This window comes from Paralichthys olivaceus, chromosome 10 (assembly GCF_024713975.1).
Source record: "Paralichthys olivaceus isolate ysfri-2021 chromosome 10, ASM2471397v2, whole genome shotgun sequence".
Classification (NCBI taxonomy): Eukaryota; Metazoa; Chordata; class Actinopteri; order Pleuronectiformes; family Paralichthyidae; genus Paralichthys; species Paralichthys olivaceus.
The window spans coordinates 19,758,046-19,776,872 of record NC_091102.1 but is presented as its reverse complement, the minus strand read 5'-3'; the positions used below and the strand labels follow the sequence as shown (position 1 = coordinate 19,776,872).

Sequence of the window (18,827 nt, the reverse complement as noted above, 5' to 3'; positions counted from 1 at the left end):
AACTGAAACATTAAACTGTCACTTTTCAAATCGATATAAAGGTTCAAGTGCAGGAAATGAAGAGATTTGTTCTTCATAGTGTTATTGATGTTCAGGTATAATTGCTGAAAACACGACAAGACTGTGACAGAACTATGTAGAAGTGAGTTGTGGATTTAGACCATTGAAGTGTTGTCCATCATTTTTGTGTTCAGGATTTTTCAGTCAGGCCAGAGATCATGGCTCAATGAAGAGCTGAAGCCATACTCCCTAATACTGTAACCGAACAGAAACACATTAAGATCAGTTTGTTCGCTTTGCCTTAGCCCAACAAATACACTGAACCTAGAGGCCAGAACAGTTCTCCTTATTTCAATGTGTCAGGGTGATGAGATGAGGAAGAGGAGGATTTGATTGTGTGATTGAGAGTAAGAGCAGAGGGTCACCACCAACACCTCCCTCTGCAGTGAACATTTTGCCAGATATTTTATCACTGGGGCTCACAGATAATCTGCTTTAGTGTCGACGCTGCCAAAGTTTTGGTTTGTAGGTTGTAACATTACGATTCCAAAACTTCAGCCTCACTGTTTGTTGTTAATAAGGTTGGGAGTATTCCCTGTGATATCACGAGAGTTCCTCTGGGCTGCCAGTCGAACCCTTGCCCTAATCAAACATTCACAAAGTGGTTAGCATTGTTTTTGAATATTCAGTACTAGTGGTTAAGAGCAGAGAATACTGCAGATTTTTCCACAATTTTCCAACCTGTTTTTACTTGCAGATTTTTTTAATCATCCAAATTAGTCTGTGCATTTAATAAAATGTTTCTGTGAAGTGACAAGTTCAGAGGCCATGTTTATTACTGCTTCACACAGACTTTAAAGTTTATGCAGTGCTCTAAAGTCCACTATGATAATTCAATACTGTACTGATGCTGTGTCTGGTGAAAACTTCCTACAAGGTCGGCCTCCCTCATGTTTTGAAATAAATACATTTCTGACATTAGTATATATCTTCTGGCACTTTCAACTACACAGTGAGATTTCTATTAATGAGTCATTTTGGAAGAGACAGCCGCCTGCCAGGTGACATCTCCAGCTGGAGGGAGGGATTCACTGTAAGACTTTGCAGCTGTGCTCTCCTTCAAAATACCAGAGCTGGACCAGAGGCAACAAACTGACACCAGGGTGTGAGACAGGAAACATGACGGAGTGATAGACAATGTCACAGGGTGAATAAGCCCTTGCCCAAAGAGACAGGTGCATGACTGGCCATTAATAACGGTGACAACAGTAAGGCGCTTTGTGAGATTCACTGGCATGCCAAGGAATATGATCAGAAGATAATAAATACTAAAGTTTGGAAAGTCAGACAGACTGCCAATCATTGTGTTACTCCATGTAGGTGAGACATTGCAGGACATTACATCAGGACTTGGTGAGGCTGCACTGACCTCAACATAGAATTCAGACGCTCTCTAAAGTATCTCACATGAGTTTTCAGAGCTATTTGAACTTGCTGTCTAGTTTTCATTGACAAACAACTGATGGCAACTGGATTGTATTTATTTCAAGCCAAACATTAAATCTCAGGATAGAGCTCACTGCAGCGTCTGCAGGTACTGTGGCTTCAAATGCCAGTCAGACAGAAAGAGGATATTGGAAGCATATTGAATAAACACAGAGGATGAATCAAAATGAGTTTGTTGATCCCCTGACTCCTCGTCGAGCACAACTTCCAGGCCAACGTTTCCAATTATTAGCTGTATCTCCTCATCTGCTATAGGTATTAGTTCCAGACAATGCGTCCTAATGCCTTTATTCATGTTTTGCTCTTTCGCCACCAGCAGGTGGTTTAACTGACATCCGTATTCTGTGTATGTAGGAGATGAGAAGTGCCTGTTCTAAACATGCCTGTGTGGAATGGGCTGTGCACTTGGCACTTGTTAATGCTGGTTGCAGTTTTCTTTCTGAAACTGTAAGTGACCTGCAGTAATTGAAGTGGGACTGCAGTCCACAGAACCCAGAAGCTGCTGCTGCACACAGAGCTGTTCACCTGTTTACTTAAAGTTCACATGAGGCTCGACTCATTAGCCTGTAGAAAACAAATTATTTGCGTATAAAGGAAGCATTCTAGGGTAAAGAAAACATAAATATGTTGCGGCTTGCCTCTTGCTAATCTTGCTCAAGTAGCAGAAAGCAGAGTGTAGTTTCTGAGTTTGGAATTTAGCAAGATTTAGGGGTGGGTGAAGTGTTTGAGTTCACAAAACTCTTGTGGAGTTTCAGGGGGAGGCAGTGTTGCAGGCCAATCGAATATAATTGAAGTAAATGGTGACCACAAGTGATTCAAAATGGCATCAATTACACAGTGTTTTTAAACTAAATATCCGCAGCTCCAGAGGAGGATATCAGAGGACATTTAGGCTAAAAACATCATCTAAAAAAGCTGTTTCAAGTCCAATTTGAATCACATGAGGCAAAAGCAAATCTTCACCTCAAACACAAGCTGTGATCAAATGAATATTTTCAGTAAGTCATTTCACAGTAAGAAACAAATACAGCTATCAATATGAACCAGCTCAGTCTACTGTCATTTGTGCTGTATACCTTTGACATTTATTATGCATGGGCCAAAAAAGAGAAGAAAGAAACCTGACAGCATGAATTGCATTCTTTTCTCCAGTTGTTGCCCCTCTGCACCTGCACATTTTACACTCTGAGATGTTGTGTTGAAAAAGTTTCATTCATTTGATTCTTGTCTGCAGTTGTGTGTCTATGAACTGTCCATGTGAGACTGTATTCCCTTTTCACCAACGAACCAACACGAAGAGTAAAACCCAAAATCTGATTTACTGAGACAAATGTTATTGTGCTGCATTAAATAATGTTTTATCTCAGATTTTTAAAACTTGCCAAATTTGGAGAAGCCGGATACTGTGAATGTAAATACTGTGAAATAAAGTTGATATTACATTAGGGAATGAAACATATGGATGGAAATATGAACGACACAATAAGCCTCTTTGATTCATGTTTGTAAAGGGCACCACAGAGGGGGAACCTTTTAATGTGGACTGATCACTAATTACATTTCTTATTAAGATAAATTAAGATTTCTACAAAATAAATTCAGAGAGGTGCATTAGAGTAACTCTGAATTATAACCAAAAGAGGTTTGGATCTGTGTTAACTGTTTTAAAGCCAATAGTGCCAACACAGTTGTAAGAGAAACATGCTATAGGGCCTGATAATGCAGATTAAGTGGATCCCAGTTTCAGTAAGTGTGCATCAGCAATCAAGAAAAACTATATTACCACGTTCACACCAAATGCAATGAAATATTTCCCCTTTGCATTACTCACGTGACTTTGGCTGCTGGATCATTTGTGTTTACATGAACGAGTGGCACAGTCACACATATGCACATGTAGCAGTGGCGACCCTTTACCTCCTGTTTAATTTCAATCTGTGAGAATGAGGGCGTGGATAAATCATTATCTTCCCGTAGCAAATCCAAGTTCAACTCTGGTGAACTTTGACCCGTGACATTCGCCTGCATCATGTAACTTAATGCATTCTACCTGTTGCGGAAACACCAGAGCAGTTGTGTAACCATCCGGAGGCACACACAGGAAATTTCCCCATCTTCTCCTGGAGCTGCGTCTGGATAATGGTGGTTTCCAGCTCTACCTGAGGCTGACCAGTGGCCAGTTTGATGACCTGCTATCTTGGGTTTGTTTAAAGACCCGTCTCCGTTGAGTGTCATTCTCAATGTTGATTGGCTTTCACAACACTGCGTCACTTAAATTTTGTTAAGTGAATTTGGGCAAATGTCATGAATTTCACACCCTCATGTCTATCGCATCTGTGCATTGACTTTGTATATAATCTAATCGCGTATGCACCATAGTACAGAAGACCATGATCATTCCCTGATCTCTGATATGAGGATGAGTGCAGCCTCATTGCATTGCTGTGGACTCTTCTCTTTCTCTGACCCACATCAGTGTAATTCACTATCAAATAATTGATCGCTAATTAAAATCCATTTCTTCAGGAGAGCTGATCTGTCCAACTCATCTGCTGTGCACTGTCAGTGGGGAGATACTGTGATGGCCCCAGCGATGGTGTGTAATTCGATATTTCAACCCCACTATAGAACAGTGGATGGTCATGAAGATAGTTGTAATTAAACTTAGTAGTTGTAACAAAGTTGTTAGCCTCCCCAACAATAACCAGCATCACATCCTGTTGTGTAACACTAGAAGCAGGCTAAAGGATGCCTTGGAAGTTAAGGCAGAGAGAGAGACATTTTTCTTTCAATATATATATATATATATATATATATATATATATATACTGTTTATTTATTGATCCACTTCAGAATGGGGAGAAGCATTTGGTTGAAAAATTAAAAAACATTGTGTGATGGGTGTTCCAACTCCAGCCAGGTTAATGGAGTTAATGTATGGCGTTGGATGTTTCAGTGGTGGGGAACCTCCAGCTGCCAGGCTGTATACAGACTGTGAGATGTTGCGTAAATACAAAATAAGCAACTCATGAATACAAATAAATTCTCATGGAAGCAGTTATTTTTCTGCTATAAAAAAACTTTAAAGGAGCTATTGAACCAACCAGTCATTCACTTGTCCGAGGTGTCACGTCACTGTCAGGGTGAACAAAACCCATGTGTTACTGTTTGGTGTCACACAATATTCTGCATCCACATTCTTGACAGTTACCATGATGCTTTTCAGTGACATCACACAAAATGCAGCTGTCAATAAAAGAAAAGTGGATGCAGAATATTGTGTTTTCCATAGAAACTGACAAACATTATGTTTTTAGTGGAGATTAGCCAGTGTGTCTGGTTTATGTGGGACATGGTTGTGATGAAAAGGGCCAATGTCAAGTGTTAATCAGTGTAACTGCATTTATTTATTGAGTTACAACAAGATTCAAGGGTTTATTGTCATATGCACAACAATTACATTTAGCAGTTGCTGGCAATGGAATGCTTGAGTCCCAGGCTCCCCTTTAGCCATGCTCAGTAATTACACATGGAAAAAAAGAATACAAAATATATAAAATACATAATATTTTATATATATTAAATAAAATATATAAAATAAAAAAGTAGTGCAATTATTGTAAGGTGCAGAGAGATGAATTATGACAGATGGGAGGGGTTTAAAAGTCTTATGGCCTGGGGGATGAAACTGTCTCTGAGCCTGGTGGTGGGGGCCCGGATGCTGCGGTAACGTCGGCCAGATGGCAGCAGGCAGAACCGTTTATGGTTTGGGTGATCAGGGTCTTTAATGATCAACTGCTCTTGGTAAAAGTTTACACTCTTCGGTGAAGGTTGTGTGCCCATCAAGTAACTTTCACTTGACAAATTGTGCGTTCATGTGGGGTCAGAATAATCAAAATGACTTCTCGAAGGGGAAATCTAAAGTCGGGAAGCAACTTTGACAACGCATTGTCAATCTCTCACAATGCAACTTATCCTCAATACAACACATTGTCTCACTGTGCATCTGTCCAATGTTACATAGATAGGTTTTGTGGTGAGAGAGGTGATAACTGAGAAGCTGAAATCACATTTAGAAGGAGAATTTGTAACATAGCTATGTTGCTGCTGTGGAGCTGCTACAACCAGACAATAAGGGAAGTATTTAAAGTATGTTGCAGCAATTATGTGTCACAACCAAAGGTAAATATTCTTAAAGCTATGAGTAATTATGTGTCACAACCAAAGGTAAATATTCTTAAAGCTATGAGTATCACCAGAGATTAGAATCGGTTAACTCTTCTTTATCTCTCTTCATAAGGCCATTGCATTAAAGGGGTTAGTGCGATATGTGATATATGATTCAAATATTCTGAATGGCCTTTGAAGGATGATACGAAATGCAAATGGCCCTTGATAGGAAAAAGGTTCCCCGCCACTGATGTAGAACATCAAGAATTCTGTGTGCAAACATTACAGATTACAGAGACTCAGCGTTCTTTCTCACACTGACTCCACTGAAGCCTTCACAATTAGGCAAATATGCTCAGGACTTCTAAGGAGCATTTATGCATGATGATTTACCCATCCGGAGTTATGAAACCCAAAAGACCGTTGCTGATTGAAATGCTTGTCGACTGTTTGTTAAATAAAGTTTTTTTTCTCAGAAGGGGGTGAATGCTAAATCCTTATTTGTTCACCGGAATCAACTGCATTTGGAATTTGCAGAGGAGATGAGAGCGAGTAGTATGGGGAGTTAAGCGATGCCATATATTCTATTTATGCTCCACCGGTCCACTTACACTAGCACAAACACTGACTCCCTGCTCAGCAACCAAAATAACATGGTTTAGAGCAGATCTGTTTACTGAATGATTGACAGATTTGTTTCGCAGAGCATCAGCTGTAATGTTCCTGACTAGTACCACGCAGCAGCAGGCTATCGGAGCTGACATCCTCAGGTGCATGCAGGATTTCATCAAAATGCATTATGGAGGACAGCTGCCTTATTTCCATAAAGTTTTCGAGAAGAAGTCAAAGCCTGTTTCCCCAACATGTTTTACCTTATCTGTAAAAGATCAAGACCTGATCCAGTTTTCAAAAACCCATTACCTCTGCTACAGCAGTTGTTTTCTCTTGTACCATTTTGAATGTTTGCTTTCCTGTTTGTGGCTAATATAAATAGAAAAATGACTATATTTGCATGAAATTCACTAAAGTCTATATGAAAGTCTATATGAAGAGAGTAATGTACTTGTGCTGAAATGTGAATTTTGTAAACAATTATGTATACATATCTGCCTTAGTTGATAGAGAAAGGCATTTGACTTTTTCCACACTTTCACAGGTATTTGCACGTTCACGTTTAACAGATGTAACAAGACCTATAACAACACAAACTATACCAAACCCTGTCTAAGTCCAAAAGAAATAAAGGACCAGTCTGAACTACTAACGTTCACTTACACTCTATCCAGGTATGGCTTTATTCTTTTTTTAAAGGAGGATTCTATTATAGGCGACTGTGGACCGAGGTAAAGCGGGTTGTCCACTTACCGGAAGGTGGGTAGTTCAAACCCAGTCTCCCCCCATTCCGCATGCTGATGCAAAACAAAAATGTTCCCCCTAAAACGCTATATAAATACAGACTATTTAACACATATTTTTATGATCAATTGATCAGAAAACTCTCCTCATACTGTCCATTGCTGCAGTTCCTCTTTTCAGCCTCTGTCTGAAACACTTGGCTTTAGCTACTGTCTCTTTAATGCCCCCCTCCCAATAAAGCCCAGTCTGCACTGTACATTATGCTAATGTGAGTGGTGCAGAAGTGCCGGAATACTGACGAGGCAACAACTTCATGAGCAGTGAGGGACAGGTGCACCTTGTACAACAGACATCAAGTTTTTTCCCATTGTTTAAACTTTTACAAACACAAAAACACACTAGAGGCAAAGGAAAGACTGAAAAAGCATAAGCTGTCTCCTTTAAGTACAAAGATGACATTCCGATTGAATCTAATAAAAAAAAGGTTTTCATCACTGTCCCCTCTTCCATCCCTGGACAACTTCTGTTAAAGGCCTTTACAACAGCCTGTGCTAAATGGCAGGATGAGTCCATAAGATACAATTACAGAAAAAGCAGCAATGTTATCCAGTCAATACATTAAACACAAGGACATCTTTAAAGATATTTTTAACACTGTATGAAATGTGTCCCTTTGATGGGAAAGAGTTGCTGGTACTGCTGATTTAGCTGAAATTGAAAAGCTGAGGATGATGCTCAATTTGAAGCTTTTAGCTCTTTCCTGCAGCTCTCTGCTCCTTGTGATTGATGCCTCTCACCAAATGTTATATAAATCCACAGCACACAAGATTGCACAAGCACATACACACTCGTAAGAGCCCACTTTAAGAGCTGAAGTAAAAGTTTGGCAAGTTCAATAACATAACTGTACACTGTGTGAGTGCGTAAAGTTTCTGGTGAAGAGAATTTAACCCCTTGATATTCACCCCTATCTCAAAGATACATATCGACAAATCTGCAAGAGCAAATATGTAAAGGTTCACAACTGAAGATATGTGCCTAACATCTGCTGATGGCCGCTAACGCCTGCTAATATCTGGTAGTTGGTAACTTAATGTTTGTAGAAGGAAACGTACAAGGGCTATTCACCATCTTGTCCTATGTTCTAAAAATAATTGTCTTTCTGGCTAGATTATGTTCAAGAGGGCTACATTTCTTAATGGCAGACAGCAGCTTGAAACTTGCCCATAGATGTATAGTGTGGGTGATGGACACAACAAAAGTAATGCGCTGTCGACACTAATGTGGATATTTTGCAGAACTAAGGTTTCCTCTGCGTTTCAGCCTCCCGTCCAAATGCAAACTGTGTGATGTCACTAAAACAGAGATTTTAACAAACGCCTTCCAAAGTGCAAACTTTCAAAAGCTCTGGTTCCTCTGCCTCCATGTGCACGTGCAAAATGAAGCGTTTGAGAAATGATGTCACAGCTTATCCATTGCATGCCCACTGTTGCTTTGTGTAATGATCATGCTCCAGAAACAACAACAACAATAATGGTGGTTTTTTTATAGGACCAGATAATATTTGGACCACAGCCTTTATCTGGTGTTTGACAGATCTTTGATGTAGACTTATCACCACCTACTGGTTGCCTATTTGAGCGTTCAGAGTAGTTTTTGTGTTCTGTCTATGCCTGTGCAGAAACATAAAATGAAGGTCGTGTTCATGAAAATATCAGCTGTACTGTAGACGAGGCCTGATGTTCACATCCATCTGTGAATGTGAATCAATACAAAAGCTATTTGGGTAAGGTCAGGGAAATGTTATGGTTTTTCTTTAATGTCAATGCCCCTGTTGTGTTCAAGGTCACTGGGAACATCTCTTATTGACCAGAACATAATCTTATTCTCCTTCAACCCAGTGCTGTGATTTAATCTAACACAACCAACGTCCCAACTCTGGTCTTACATTTTTCATAAACTGTCGGTTAATGTGCCCATTGATCTGAGCGAGTATCAGGATGCATTTTTGTGTGACTATGTGTGTCAGCCCTATGATAGACAGGAGAAGCTACCAGCCCCACATAACCCTAAAAAGGATAAATGGTTTGAGCAATGGATGGATGCAGTATTTGGGAATTATTTTAAAGTCAGTCTTTTCGTAGCCTCTTTACCAAAATAGCAGCCTGCTCTACATTCTTGTTCAGCAGTTTTGTGCACTTAGCAGAATGTGACACCGGAGAGGATTTTAAGAAATGCTACTGTACTCTGTGCACACGCTCTGATCCCCCCATGAAGGGCAGCACTGATGTTGTGATCCCTCACTGGCTTCCCACATTCACCACCACTGTTCGTAGGAATGCACAAATAAGAAGAGGCTACTCATTGTGGCCAATAGGTATTTCTACTGGCTAGGAGATTTTCCTAATGCAAAATCCACACACTGGCCAAAACATGTTATCTTTGTGTACAAGGTTAGGCTGGGCAATTTGATTTTTCAAGCACCTTTCATACACTGACAAAAAAAAAAAAAAAAAACGCTTGTGTGCTTGATTCATCCACCCATCATGAACCCGAAGGAATTATTTTCTCCAATTTAGAGACCCGCATCCCAATAAATATTCCAAAAATAATAGCCTCTGTGCCAGGATTTAGGCGACCGACCTTGCCTTGATACGCCCGGCTCTACTGAATGAGCGCTCGCTCGCAGCGCTCATTGCAGTAATGCACAAGATTGTGTTTGTATGCTGCTGCTACCGTGGGAATGAGTGGCCTTGTTTCTCCCAAAAAGAAAGCTAATTGTCCTCAGCGAATTGGCCTATTTCCCCCGCCCAAACCCTATTTATCACAAATGTAAATTTTTACGACCCAACCCGCGAATCGACTGAGTCTGCGGGCATATCTGCAATCCATACTACCGGGTACTGTCCTCCGTCAGTCAAAAGAATATACAGATCATAGTTTGTTTAGTTGGAGACTTTAAATTCACCAGAATATATTCAAATAGGTATTGATTATATTCTAACTAGTTGTGTGTCATGTTGAATGTGTTTAAACTTTAATTAGCTACTTTCAAACATACACTGAACTCCAGATATTATTCTGAAATTATACAAAGGGGCAGTAGGTGAGAACGACACATCACAATTTAAAATGTTACTGTGGCATAACTTGAACAAAGAGCCATTGAGGCACTGCTCTACAGGCAATCAAGTATTGATTATCCTGTTACACTGTCTTGTAATTCACAGTAAAGCTGTGAATTATTTAAGCTGCACTGTAATTGTCCGAACGTCACGTGTATGTGCTGCTCTTTTCCAAATCACCCTTTTCTCAACTGTAATCAGTCTTTTCAGCTTCCTTCTTATTTGGATGGAGATGATGTCATCGCTGTGAATGATTCAACCTGATTTCTTTCCATCACACAGATTACTACTTTACAATCTCAAGCCCTTGACAGTTTTAACATGAGCATTCCACCTGTACTTTCTCCTCAGTGCTCATTTGAATGACCCATTTAAGCTTGAGAAAGCGGTTCCTTATATCTATGAAAGAGAAACAGAATTTCAGCAGTTTCCTACCTTGGAAACACTGGACCAAGCCTCTGGTGCCTGTGAGCTTTGAAAATAGTTTTGATTGCAAAAATTAAATGTGGATGAACTACAAAGTGTAAATTCATACTTTAGTTAGTATACACAAAGTTGAATATTTACAGAACTTGAACACAGTGTCATATATGAATAACAGGCAAGGACATGACTGAAGGACAGTTCTGTCAGCAGTTTTCTTTTTCTCTGTCACATCTTTTGATTAATTGAAGTGCACTTGTAGGTCATACAAAGCAACTTGCAAATTTGCAACCTTTAATATTGATGTTCTCATGAATAAATGGATGATTCCACTTTTATTTGTCGAACTCTTGCTGTAGTGGCAGTCATTTTTCATCTATAAACATAATGTAGAGTTTTTAAAGGCTGACATTTGTCAGCTTCCCGTGATTAATTAGAATATAGTGGTGAACTATCCTTAACAAAATATTTATAAAATAATATCTCTCTATATAGCACCTCTTTAAACACACAAAGTGCTTCATGGAAAATTACAAGTGAAAAAATATATAAGACAGTCATATAAGAATCCATTAAAGAAAACAGAAATTTAGGCATTACCTCCCAATACAATAATAAAAAGTAGAACTAGATCAAGTCAGGGAATGTGGTACAGTAAAGGCATTATTAAGCTTTGACACAACTTAGTCTTCAGTTGAAAATCTACAACAGTTAAAAGGCCCCTGACAGAAGATCTCAAACTGTGAGCAGGGTTGTATACGGATAAAAGATGCACAGTTTTCTGTCAGAGACCATTAAGTGACTTGTTAGTACTTAAAAAAACCTTAACATCACATCTAAAATTAACTAGAAGCCAGTTGAAAAAGCCTAAATCCCTGGGTGATGTGTTCCAATCTGTTTACGTGTTTAAAAGCCTGGCAGCTGAGACATTCACTGAGACACTCTTCAACTGTGACAAAGAGTAACCTGCACGCTGAATACTCAAGAAGCCCCAAAGGAGGTACATCCTTTATTTGTGACCTCTGAGAAGGTCTTGTTTGCAGAGGTATCACACAATCAGCTAATAGATAAGACCTATTTGCCCCAGGTGCATTTCTCCTCACTGTAAGTCTAACAATACCTGTGTAATACCCACAAGACCTTCTCAGAGGTCACAATGTCCCAAATAAACGACGTCTCCCAGGTTGATTCAAAACCAGTCAGTGAGCCGGTATTTCTTTGTTTTTCTCTTTGAGCCCCTCCATCCAGCCGCTGACCCACCGGTGTGTCTGGATGTGCCCACACTCTCATGTTTAAATCAGAGAGCAGCAGAGACTCTCAGTCTCGTCAGCTGGAGAAAGAAAATACAGACGCACACACAGAAATAAATTGCATAATTATCTGTCAACGTTTTGGTATTAGGACCTGTCCCAGGACATCTCATGATGTCAAAGGTCAGAATATTGAAATGATTTCCACTCTCTGCTTAAAAGGTGTCATGCATTAATACCTCATTTTATCTGTATTATATGATTTGCTTGTCCTTGTCCTTTCAACTGTCAGTCACATTTGAAAGTTAAATCAGTCAGTGCTGAAATCCACAGTCAGTGCTGAAATCCAAAGTAGAGCAAATATGAATAGAATTTATTGAAGCAGACATCATAGAACTGTCAAACGATCTTTTGAGTAAAAAGACATTAAAAACACAAAAGGTAGATGAAATGAAAACTATGGAATATAAAAGTAAACATATCCAGTCAAATAAAACCAGCAGGCAGAGCTTATACAAATGGTAACAACCTTTCTCAGTAGTGGCATTGCTGTTAAGATTTACTGAGCTGCAGAGTCCATGAGGTGTAAAGACATAGGGATAAAGGAAAAGATTGCAGGGATAAAGAGCACAGGTAATAACATTGTTGTGGCTACAGATGTATGCTTTTTTATGAACATAAATAAATAAACTCAACATAAGCCTTGACAGTCTGTGATATGTTCAGGCCTAAATGGGTCTGAAATGCCAAATTCAAAAGCAGTGGCGTTGCCAAATGTAATGTAACAGTTATAGTTCACTTTTAGGAAAGGAAACATGAAAAATGCAGGAGCTGAAGATGGAGTCATCTTTACATGGGGGGAAAGAGGGGATTTCCACCACAGTTCACCCCCGTCAAAGCAACAGACACCAACCTCCAGCACACACAGGTTGTTTCCCAAGGTTTTTGCAGCTCTCTGGGCAACACAGAAGGAAAATAAATGAGAGTAATAAATGCTTCAGGCAAATATAAAGTTGACTATACAAGGTGGCTCAGGTTTTATCATGATTTTTATGACAATACTACTGTGTCACATCTGTGGGATACAATTGAAGTATAGATGAATGATTATAGATGAAAAGTATTTTTCTTTTTTTGACAATGTTATTTCAGCTGTGTCAAGTCAAACAGCTAAATTTGGTTCTTACAGTGCAGCAGGTGGAAGCATCAGAAGTTGACATGACCTCAACAAGGACAGATGTAGAAGAAGTAAACATCTTTATAGTCCAGCTTTTTAAGTCTTCAGACAAAAATGGAGCAAAAGGGACTGCTACGGTAAAAGGAAAGAAAGGAAAAGGAGGGGAAATGGGGGGAAAGAGGAGGAGAGAGAGAAAGGGGCTCACTTCACACTTCTAATGCCAATGAAATGATGTTTTTCAACATGTTTACCCTGCCTTCAACATTTCTGCCAAAAGTATTCACTTTTCGTAGATATAATGCATAGAAATTATAAAAATGACAGGCACGCCTTTGCTTCACATAATCCTTTTATACAGATGTACATAAGACAGTGCATAAAAAAGGTTCAGTCAAGAAGTGCATTCCAAGTTCCTTAAAAAAGGTGTATTCAAGAAGTTCATAAAAAGGTATATTCCAAGAGTGCATAAAAAAGCTCCATTCCAAGGCTGCATTAAAAAGGTCATGCACTTACTGCACCGAGGATAGTCTCCGCCGACCAAGTAGTACCTGGAGTCAAGGTCACTTACCTCCTGTAGTTTTGTGTAGATCCCCGAATGGTGCATCTTGGTACTACACTGAGGGCAGTTTATCAGAATACCCTACATCCGCATCGGTGCCCACAGAAACATCCGCTGCCTGAAGTAGGTCTTGGGGTCAGGTAGTGCATGTGTTGCCTGTTGTGGAGTTGGTGGATGGAATCAGTTTTGGGAAAACTGTTGCCGCAGCTGTGCTGTGGGCTCATAAAGACACTGGGCAATCCACTCCCGATCAGGCGGCTTGATGACCCGCATGAACTGTTTGGGGAGAAAACTCACTCACCATATGAATATCCCCAGCAGCTAATTGAAGACTCATCGCAGCCAGAGATCCTGCAAAATATCCATTGCTGGGTGGGGTGTGTTTAAGACATTTTTAACAAGCGACAGACCCCACCCCCTGCTTCTACTCTGTTTGGCTTGTTTGTGCTCTTTCCCTTTCAGGGAGTGGCAGCAGAGGGGAGGTCGTCAAGAAGATGAGGTTCACCTGGATGGCCTTGAGTCTATTTAACCGGCTGTCTCTTTCTCTCAGCTCCCACATGTGCTCCTGGGTTTTGTGTGTTGTGTTCATTCAACAGGTATATGAAGATATATGAGAATATAAGTTAAATATATATATGTGGATTTATTTTTTTGTATTGTAGAATTCCTTAATAGGTTTAAAAACATACTGCATGAATAATTATGGCAATGCAAGCCCAAATAGCATAAAAGTCAATGTAATGGTAGCTAAGTGCAAAATGATTGAGTTAGTATTAGTCTTGTGTGATGGGTAGACCACTGAAAATCCCTGTGACCAAGCTTTTCTGCAGACACACAGTACAAGCAGAGACACACACAGTGTCATCACCCATAGTGTGACACTTTAGGAGGGACAGGGTGTGGGAGGGACAGGGTGTGGGAGACAGATAGAGGTGAAGGGGTGAAGTTCCCTGTACAGGATGGAGCACTGGAAGAGGACTGATCCTCATTCAGTGTTGGACGCAACCACCTCCACTACAGTGTGTTGAGTAGGATCCAGATTAACTGGAATCTTAGCTGAGGTGACGCGTCTCTTTAGGTAAAGGTCATAGAAAGGAACGTGAGCTGGGTTAGTGGTGCTGCCAGCCATCTGTACCTGGTGGGTATATATAATGGAGCACCTATGTTTACGTGAGAGTTGTATTAAAACTGACCTGAAAAACTTCAATCATTTCCTTAAAGGTATTCTCAAGGTTATAAAAACATAAGAACTGAATGTTACACGCACACAGCGAGGTACTGGATCACAGTGTTTGGTTCCAGTTCTCATTTCATGAAACAACATTTGAAGGCATGTTATCTTTCTATAAATAAAGTAGAATTCATTGTAACAACTAATAACACTTCAGATAGGTTGGAGAAAGATCATTGCTTTAATAAAAAGTAAATATAACCTTTTTCAATGCTGCATCTTCCAGTCTGACTTTACTCCACTGGATGAGCAATGCAGTATTTCCTGTACTCTCATTGTGCAGTCAAGAGCACTTGATAATCATTTCCCAGTGCTGTCATATGGTCCATCACCATCTACTGAAAACATTTTTCATTTTTCTTATTTAGTTGTAGGATGTGTTGAGACAGCACCTTTAAAAGAGTTAGATTAAGTGAAGATCTTACTCTTGTGTACCTTGTTTGATCAGACAACAGAGACAGATGAGGAAGCCATGGAGGCAGCGCCACTACTATAAATAATTCCACACAGAGACTGGACTGTTTACAGCATCAACTCCACTATTCAGTAACCAGGACAAGGAGTGTTTGTGTAGTTTTCCTGGGCAGAAACAAAAGGGACAATAAGCTTCCCAGATTTAATTAGTGACACTGTCACATTGCTTTCACAGTACTTACTTTAATATGTTGACCTTATTTATAAATGAATGTGTCGCCAATGTACAATTTAACAATGCAGATGCACTGCTTTTTTATTAATCTACACTGGGAATGGTAGTAGCTTTCCGGCTGCAGTAGAATAAACATATTATGGAGAAATATGCTGAATAGTTCCCAGTGCTCATATAATTTTTCTCTCTGCGAGAAAGTACGTGTAACTCACAAAACAACATACTGTACGGTCTGTTTTCTTTTTGGTTCTCCTGCCCCAAAATAGAGGCAGAGTTAGGTACTGTAGATGTGAATTCCACTCACTGCTAAACAGTCACCACAGACACAGCAGGGCCAGGTGGATGACTTATGCAGGTATCACAAGCTGCTCATCTTTCCCAGAGGAATAGGCCAGCACAGACAGAACTCCTCTTTCCTCCCTCTGTCCTTTATTGGTTAGAAATTGGCATCAGGTTAGTGCTTGTGTCTCCGTTTATCACTTCAAGGCTGAGGGGCTGGTTCAATAAATCCTCCCATGTGTATTATAAGATTGATTTTACTTTTATCAGGAAAACCCCATGGCAGTTTTGTTGTAACACTAATCTTGTCGTTTTCCTTTTTTTTCCCAAAACAATGCACAATGTGCCAAATGGGCCGGAGAAACAGGTCAGCTGCAAATGCTGCACTGGATAGTACAGACCAGCACTTGGCTATGTATCTCATGCTTTAATTATGATGCAAAATGAGTGCACATACTGTCACTGAAATGTGTTTTCATGCTTGTCAGGGATAACATGGCACCATGCTAAATCGATACGTGACAGCTGAGCAGAAGGGCGTACAACAAATTCAATAACAGACCCTCAAATGACCTTTTGGTCACTTTTTCAGTGTATGATGTGACACACATCATACAAAGATTTCTGTCCATGCAAGCGTTAAGCTCAATATTAGGTCTAATCCCCCTCCATACTAACACACCTGAAAATGCACATAATGTGTCCACTCACATACCCTGGGTAAGTGCAGGCAGAGGTAAACAGGAAGACATCTGCATTCCACTTGATATCAGAATTGTCTTAGATTGCTTGAATAATAATTTGTCTCTTACACATGTAAACGCATTAAACTGTTAGTTAAGACAAAACAGGCTGTTTACTTACAGTAGGGGATCATGTGATAGGAGCCTGATGAATCAGCGAAGGCTACTTAGCAATCTAAAAGACCTAATCAGCAAGGGGTTGTGTGTCTCCTGCTGTGCATAAACATTTTTTCCTACTTGTCCTTTTATAGAGAATGTGGCATGATAACAGCAGTAGTCTATTCATACACCTAACATGAAGAAATGTATAAATCAAGTGAACCCATGTTTCTTATCACATGATACATCGATAAACCTTTTAGCTTTTTTGGTTTCCACAAACTCCTGAGGGAAATATCTGGCTCTGTAGTTACCTCCACTGTGTTCATCAGCTAGTTGCTAACTTCAACCTGTCTTCCGTTTAATGCTGGGCAGATCATGTACAAAGAGAAGTTTTACTAAAACCAGCTGTATGCTGTGGATAGTATCAAGGTTAATCGTGAGTAGTTAAAAGACATCAACATATCAGCTGCAGTCCGTCAAACCAACAAGAGTATTTGGAGAGAAACTAAAACTGTTTACAGCTGAAGGTCAGGGAGTCCAGATGATCTAAATCAAATCTATCAAGCCGTCAGTACAGGAGCCTACTTAGCAGTGATTGGTTTTTCATCGGATTTGTTCACAATTAAAAATAATATATTCACAGGCCTCATTCTTTACACTTATATATTTTATATAGAACATTATTATTAATATTTTAGTAGAAAAAGCCACAGCACTACTTTGACCTCTGTGTGATCACAGCGACAGATGTTGCACATCTGTATTCAGTGTATAGCGTACGTTACAGCATAGCGGCTGGTAGACATGACGCCGAAGCAGAGTTTGCAGAGAAACACTTGAATCAGTATTTTAAGTGCACCCCTCCCAGGTAATAAGATTTCAAGCATCTGTTGATCATCATCCTCTCCAGAGCAGAGCATCCAGTCGGGTATGAGCCCATGTGCAGGATTGAGGGATTAAAGTATTGAAGCATCACAACCACACTGAGGCTTATTGTTTCTGTGGCCTTTAGTTAGATCAACAGCGTACAGCCACCACATATGATATATTTTGTGCTGTATATAGCTCAGGTTTCTCAGGTTTGTGCTGGGAATTTGTTGCACTACATGTCTGTGGCATTTTACTTTCACTAAATGGTTGTTGTCTCATTGCTGTGTTTCTCAGGAAAGTGTTTTTTTTATTAAATGAGATTAATGTCTAGATGCAATATCCCAAAATTAATTGGACAAAAAAATAAATAAATGTGTGCCTTATATTTTGTCCTGAATCTCTTTGATGGCACAAGCATGAAAAGTTAGATCTGGTCCTCTTCCTTTGTTAAAGTCCTGAAAGGGTTTGGGCTGGTCGTGCTTGCACAAAGCATGGAGGCGAATGGATGATGAATATCAGGGTGAATCAATACCACTGTCACAGCAACACTTAGGAGTAATCACACCAGTCACTGAGAAGAAGGAAGACCAAATCATTATCATTTTTCTCTGGGGATTGTCGTCCTCTTCTCCAGCTGGTTCAATAAAGTGAAGTATTGAAGCAGGTACGGATGACACCCAAAGCTGATAATAAGAAACAAATAAAAGGCATCACAATGGACAAACTACAGGGATGATAAATAGGAGAAGACCAGTCCATGGTGCTCTTCTCTGCATTCTTATTACTTTTTGTATTATTGAACATACTTGTCATTGCAGTGCATCACATTTCTCATTATCATTAGCAATCTGAAAAGTATTTGAGGTACTGTGCTTATTTTGTGCCAAAAGCCCACATCTGCTTTCTAAACACATCTACCATAGAAACATGTTCATAATGACCAAATTTAGAATGTTGATTAGGCTGCAGTGATTGGATATTTTTACTGTCTCATATCTGTCTCAGGAAATATTAGATTTTCACTGGATCGACGTGTTTCACAATGAAGAATCTAACAATGTGCTTGGCATCCGACCGTGTGACAGGTGGTTGAGCTATAGGTGTCTTTGCAGGACGAGCTTGATCCAAAAGATCTGACAGAACTATAATATTAAACAGAATGATAAACATTGGTAAAAAAAAAGTAGCATGTAAATATAACATGTTATATAACAAAAGCGTGGACATTTTCATGTTAGCACTGGTGGGAGAAGCATTAATATCACATTGTAAATGTAACTATTTTAGAAGTACATGTCCTGCATTGAAACAAATGTGGTGTTAAATCATATGAGTATTATAATGAATTGTGTTTAAGTATTAAATCTGCAGAAAAGATGTCACCTGT

General features: G+C 39.6%; 1 long non-coding RNA gene across 1 annotated transcript; it reads right to left on the bottom strand.

Annotated features, from left to right (window-relative positions):
* Positions 1 to 12,188: 12,188 nt before the first annotated feature.
* LOC109637371 (uncharacterized) lies at positions 12,189 to 14,017 on the bottom strand. The gene is made up of 3 exons (XR_002203256.2): positions 13,868 to 14,017; positions 13,576 to 13,722; positions 12,189 to 12,785 (listed from the first exon to the last, which is right to left on the bottom strand). It is a non-coding gene; the product is annotated as an uncharacterized lncRNA (long non-coding RNA).
* Positions 14,018 to 18,827: the final 4,810 nt, after the last annotated feature.